Below are 6,585 nucleotides of genomic sequence, written 5' to 3' on the forward strand. Positions count from 1 at the left end.
ATATCCAGATTCATATTTTCAGTAAGGAAGCAAGTCATTACTGCTCACTGCAACATGAAGTTAAGACAGGGATGGAGACGGCCCAGCCCCGCCTCTGCTGGAACAGGAAGGTCAATCAAGGAAAGAACACAGGTCAGTATGGGGAGAGGGTGATGATGGGGAGGGGGAGGGCCCGTCTCCCCACCTCCTCACATTATGCTAATAGGAACGCAGACACCAGATACCAGTTGCAGAAAGAGAATTCAAGGGATTTGAAGTCACAAAGTGGGAACGTGAACAAATCTTGCATCACTCAGTCCCCGACAAGGCAGCTGTCTCACACTGGGAAAGAAAATAATCACAAACAAATTCAGGTCAGTCACATAGTGTTGACATTCTCAACAGCCCACCAGCTATTCAAAATGTCCCAATGAGAGAATCCCTATAACCTAGTCATGTCCCTTCTCCCCAACACCTCCCTCACTTCAGGCCTCCAGGGCCTCACCCGTCCAGAGAGACACATCAGAACCCTGGACACTGTCACTGCCTGGGGTAGAACAAAACAGGATGTGGTCAGAGCCCAGAGGAGATGAGACTTAAGGAGGAACTATGGAGTGAGTGAGTTCCCCCATGTGCTCCGTCTACGCTATCCCAAGAGTTTCAGGGATCAACTCCCCACTCAAACTTACCTGCAGCCTGAGCGTAGCTCCCTCTTTTTTCCCCTGTGGGAAGAAAACAGGGAGAAGCCTGGGTCATGAGATCCTAGAGGAAACTCCTAGTTCTGGACCACAAGGAAGTTTCCAGAAATGTGACTGAAGCTCCAGAGCAGGATGAGGAAACAAAGAAAAGAGATGTATAGGAACTGAACCAACTGCCCTCCTGGAGCTCTGTCCTCAGCAGGGTCCTTCCCCTGTGGCTTTCGACTGCTGGGAATCAGGTCCCCTGCACCAGAATTATCAAGGTGAAACAATCTGTCTTTCATTTTCATAAGTGCTTTACAGAAGACTGTTAGCATTCAGCTCCAGAGAGGCAAACATGTGTGTGGATGGTGCTTCCCATTAACAAGGCAGGGCAAGTTCTACCTGGGATTGAAACCCCTCAGTGGGACATGAAAATTCAAACCCCTCCACTCCCTTCCCTACCTGAGCACTTCTTCCTCCACATCACAGCTCCAGCCACCACAGCTCCAGCTGCAAAGAGAACCAGGCCAACAATGATGCCCATGATGTGGATAGTAGGCTGAGGAGGTAGTTCTGTGAAAAGAAAGGAAGGTGAGAGGCTCTGACATCAATCTTGAGTCCTGACCTTGGTGAAGGTGTCCAAAAAGGCTTCTGTTTTCCCTGAGAAGAAGCTCAACCCCTCATCCTCCTCCTTACCTTATCTCAGGGTGATTGGCTTGGGCAGCCCCTCATGCTGCACATCACATGTGTATCTCTGCTCCTCTCCAGAAGGCACCACTACCAGTGCCCACTTCTGGAAGGTCCTGTCCCCTGCAGGCCTGGTCTCCACAAGCTCCGTGTCCTGAGTCAGGTCCTCCCCATCATGTTGCCAGGACAGGGTGATCTCTGCAGGGTAGCCCAGGGCCCAGCACCTCAGGGTGACTCTTGGTCAGAGATGGGGTAGTGGGTCACGTGTCTTCCTGGGGGTTCTGAGGAGGAAGAATCAGAAAATTCACTTTCAGTTATCTCCACGAGCCACTAAAGCAGCACTCATGGACAGCACAGTTGGTTTTTTAAGGAGCACACAACCCAGAGACCAGCCTGCATTTGGGGATGTGGGATAATCTCTTATTCCTTGGAAAGTTCTAGAATTAGGGTGAGAGCCTAGGGTAGGAGGCTCCAGGTCTCTAAAGAGAAGAACACAGACTTTTGGTCCTGACCTGGGTGGAGGCTGAATGACTCAGAAAAGCTGGAGTCTGTACCTGCAAAGATGTTCTCAGGCCAAGGAACAAGGCCTGGAGAGAGGAAGTCATGGTTCACAAGATGGCTGCCAGGGTCAAAGGGAACCAGTGATGGGCGATCAGGGATGATCTCCCCTTTTATTCCTGAAGAACCTGGATTCCTTAACTGTTCTTTAGAGAAGGTGGGCCATCTGGGCAAGTCATTAGTACAGAATATGAAAAAACCTGGGTGGATTCCTCCCTCTCCCGAGGGGCGGTATTCTGACACTGATCCCATTTCCCCCCCAACTCTATGGGATGCCAGTCCCAGCTCTAATGGAGATTCAGAGGCCCCAGGAACCCTTCTACCCGCGAACCCCAGCCTCTCCTTCCCGTTCTCCAGGTATCTGAGGAGCCACTCCACGCACTCGCCCTCCAGGTAGTTCCTGTCGAGCTCCACCAAACCTGCCGCCTCCCACTTGCGCCGGGTGATCTGCGCCGCCGTGTCCGCCGCGGTCCAGGAGCGCAGGTCCTCGTTCAGGGCGAGGTGATCAGCGCCGTCGTAGGCGGAGTCACTGCACCCGCGGAGGAGGCGCCCGTCCGGCCCCACGTCGCAGGCATACATCCCCTGGAGGGTGTGAGACCCTGACCCCGCCCCCGAGGTCAGCCCCGCCCACTGGGCCCTGTCCCGCGGTCAAACCCGATTCTGCTCCAACCGACCCACAGTGATTAAACCTAAACTGAAAATGAAACCGCGCAAGTCCCCGCCGGCTCTTCCCGGGTCGGGGGGCGGGCGGGTCCCGCAGCCTCAGGGTGACTCTTGGACCCGGAGACTCGGGGAGACTCCGGCCCGTCCGTGGGGGTGGGGGTCGTGACCTGGACCCGGGCCCGCGTCGCTCACCGGCCTCGCTCTGGTTGCAGTAGCCGCGCAGGGTGTTCAGGCCCTTTCGGGAACTCTGTGCAGCTTCCTGGAAGATCCGCGTCTCCCGCTCCCAATACTCCGGCGCCTCCTGCTCCACCCACGGCGCCCGCGGCTCCATCCTCGGACTCGCGGCGTCGCTGTCGAACCGCGCGAACTGCGTGTCGTCCACGTAGCCGACGGCGATGAAGCGGGGCTCCCCGCGGCCGGGCCGGGACACGGCGGTGTAGAAATACCTCAGGGAGTGGGAGCCTGGGGGCGGGGAGGGGCTGAGACCCGGCCCGACCCTCTTCCTGGCGCGGGTCCCGGGGTCTGAGGGTGATGGTGCCTAGGGGCGACGGGTCGACAGACAGAAAAAGGGCAGTAGACGGACAAGCGCGGGGACTTGGGGTGCGAAGAGAGGGGGCGGGAGAAGGGAGGGGTTGGGGCGGGGCCGAGGTGGGGGAGGGGGTCTGGGCAGGTGTCCGCGGAGACGCGCCTTTCCCGGGGGATCCTGCGTCCCCGCCGCTCGGTCCCCTCGCGCCGCCCCCCGCAGAGGCAGTTTCCTCCCGATCCCGCGCTCACCCGCCCAGGTCTCGGTCAGGGTCAGGGCCCCCGAGAGCAGCAGGAGCAAGGTTAGGGGCGCGATGACCCGTGTCCTCTGGATCAGGCAGAATCTGGGTCCTGCCGGGTCCGTGCAGACTTTAAAACCGGGAACCGTGGAGATGCTGATTAGCTCCTCTAGAAACCGGACACGCAATGGGTGTGAGAACTGGTGCCGCATCTCCAGGCAAGAGGACCTGACACAGACTGTGAGAGGGAGAAGGGAAACTCAGGGAGATGGGGGCTCCCCAACACAGAGCTTCCCCGCGCCAGACACCGCCTTGGGGCCTGAGACCCTGAGAGCCAAGTCCGGGGACCTGGGACTTTGCCCTGACCCCTCTCCTCCTGCACCCAGAGCTCTTTGTCTCGCTGTTTCCCTGAGTCCTGGCCCAGGGGCTGTTTGAGTCAGCGCTTCTCTAACACTTTGGTTTCAGGATATCTACACAGTCTCACAAATTAGTGAGGACCCCAAGAATAATTTTGTTTATGTTGGTTATATCTATTAATATTTACCATACTAAGATTAAAAGTTTTTAAAAGATTTTATTAATTTATTTAGAATAATATTCATAACCCATGGCAAGTTAACAGAAATATTTTTATGAAAAATAACTTTCTCGACATAAACAAGGTAGTGAGAAGAGTAGATCTTTTTATATTTTACATATTTGCTAGTCTCTTGTTTGTCTCATTAGAAGACCGCTGGATTTTCATATATGCTTCTGCATTTAATCTGTTATTTTGGTTGAAGTATATGAAAAAATAATATGGGCTTACATAAATATATAATAGTATTTTTAATAACCTTTTAAGGTAATTGGGGATATTCAACTTTGGTACTAAAATAAAACTACACAAGTGGTAGTTTCTCAATGGTTATTTGCAAAATGGAACCTGAGACAATATCATTGAATATTTCCTATTATATTAAAATCCATAGACCTATTTTGCGTATTAATTGGCTTTTGTACTAATGTATGATTTATTAAACTACTGTAGTGTTTCACTAAGTTATATTGATCTTCTCGTGTTGGTGAATTTAACTACAAATTGTCAATCACATTTGTTAATATTACCAGAGATCCCAACAGAAAAGTGTGTCAGTACTAGGATGCTATCAAGCTTACATGGTAGGACACAAGTTTTCCAAAATTTGAGTTTTCTCTTGAGATCTGCCATATTATCAAGGCAATAAGTACTGTCAGTTGTCAACTGTCAGTTGATTTTCTTGAAGGGAGAAGTTCACATTTGTTTTGAGTAAGTATGTGCCAATTAACCAAGTCTGAATAATCCTGGTTTCTGTCATTCATTGTTTCAAGTAAAAATGGTAGTCCATAAATAAGAGGCTAGCTGGCTAGCTAGGTTCACATAAATTGTTTTCCTTGGGACATAGTAGTTGGGAATGTAGCAGAAGTCCTTTATGTGTGCTTCCCACATCATTATATATTTTTAAATGTAGTTTTAAAGATAGTGATGTGTTAAAGATAATAATGTGTTTTTTTTTGGGTGAGGAAGATTAGCCCTGCACTAACATCTGTTGCCAATCCTCCTCTTTTTGTTAAGGAGGACTGGCCCTGGGCTAACATCCGTGCCCATCTTCCTCTACTTTATATGTGGGACGCCTGCCACAGCATGGCTTGATAAGCAGTGCATAGGTCCACGCCTGGGATCTGAACCTGCGAACCATGGGCCACCAAAGTGGAGTGTGTGAACTTAACCACTATGTCACCAGGCCAGCCCCTATAAAGATAATTTTTAGTGCTTCAGCCAGGATGTTTCAAGTGAAAGTGTTTTTTTTTTCCTGTAACTAAGTGGTGGTGAGGATAATTACCATCAAAGTTTGATACCGTAGCCTCCATTCTCGCTAAGTTTTTCCTCAGTAGAAATGTCAACATAGTGAAAAGGCAAATGATGTCTAGTAATATTAGCAAAATAGTTGTGACCTCATTGACCCTGTGAAAGGATCTCAGTGACTTCAAGTGTTCCATAGACCACACTTTGAGAACTGCTATTCTGAATAAACCAGGGAGAGTCTCCCTACTGGTCCCCATCTTTGCCTCCTCTTCATTTCCCAGAATCTCTCTTCCTAAGTTGGAATCCCTGCCTCCCAAAACTTAGCTTAGAGCATTTCCCCTGCTCTCCTCTAGAAGAGAACTCACCCCCCGGAAATTTGATGCCAGAGAGTGTCCTCAGTCGGGGAAGGGAGGTGGAGGGACAGGTGTTTACCTTTGGAACTGAGAACAGTTTGTGCCTGAAGGCACTAGAACCACTGATAACCTATTTTGCTTTCATTATACATCATCTGAATATGTATTCATATCTCAGACAGAAATCTGAAGTTTCTCTAAGAGAAATAATATTGGACCTTTCAATTTACATGGGTCTAATGCATCTGACTTGAGGCACACAGAGTATGAAGAGCAGTACTGTCCAACAGAATGTTCTGTGATGAAGGAATTGTTCTATATCTACACTGTCCAGTATGGAAGCCAGTAGCTACACAGGGCTATTGAGCACTTGAAATGTGGCTACTGTGCTGAGCAGTTGAATTTTTAATTTTATTTACTTTACATTTAAATAACCATATGTGGCTAGTGGCTACCATACTGGACAGTACATATGTAGAATTTTCTTAGTTTTCAGCCTCCTCCGCCCAAAATGATACTGTGTGACTTACAGTTTCATGTATATTAAAATTATCTTCATATAGATGTCATGGATTTGTCCATCTGGGTCATAGACATATACTTAAAATACAGCATGTCCAAGAAGTTTAATTAACCTGTATTTTAACAACTAGACTGTACATACATTAACTGAAATGAGATTCATCAATTTAAGGTCACAAGTGTTCAAAAATGCCCATCACTGGAGCTAACCCTTGTGTATATTACATTGGGACTCTTGGTGTTGTTTTCATTAACCTGGTAAACATAAGCAGGGACAAAAGTCTTCACTTAGCCGAACGGAAAGCATTGATTGAACACTACGTATATCAAATACCTTGTAGGCCCTCTACATACTTGTAAAATTATAGAGAAGAAGATGTAAACTTTAGAATTCCACCTCCTTAGAACTCTTTACCTATTGTTTCTTCCCATACTTTCTCCAAATATTCAAACAGTTCTCTCTCTGTTTCCCTTCACCCTCAGACCCCTCTCCTAGATGAAAATATACGTTAAATTTTTACAATTGTGGAATGAAGAGTTCTCTATGCATGACCCAA

At 48.7% G+C, this 6,585-nt stretch overlaps 1 pseudogene; it reads right to left on the bottom strand.

The window, feature by feature from the left end:
• Positions 1–327: 327 nt before the first annotated feature.
• Positions 328–3,540, bottom strand: LOC131413303 (HLA class I histocompatibility antigen, B alpha chain-like; annotated as a pseudogene).
• Between the last annotated feature and the right edge of the window lie 3,045 nt (positions 3,541–6,585).

Source organism: Diceros bicornis, chromosome 14, assembly GCF_020826845.1.
Source record: "Diceros bicornis minor isolate mBicDic1 chromosome 14, mDicBic1.mat.cur, whole genome shotgun sequence".
Lineage (NCBI taxonomy): Eukaryota > Metazoa > Chordata > Mammalia > Perissodactyla > Rhinocerotidae > Diceros > Diceros bicornis.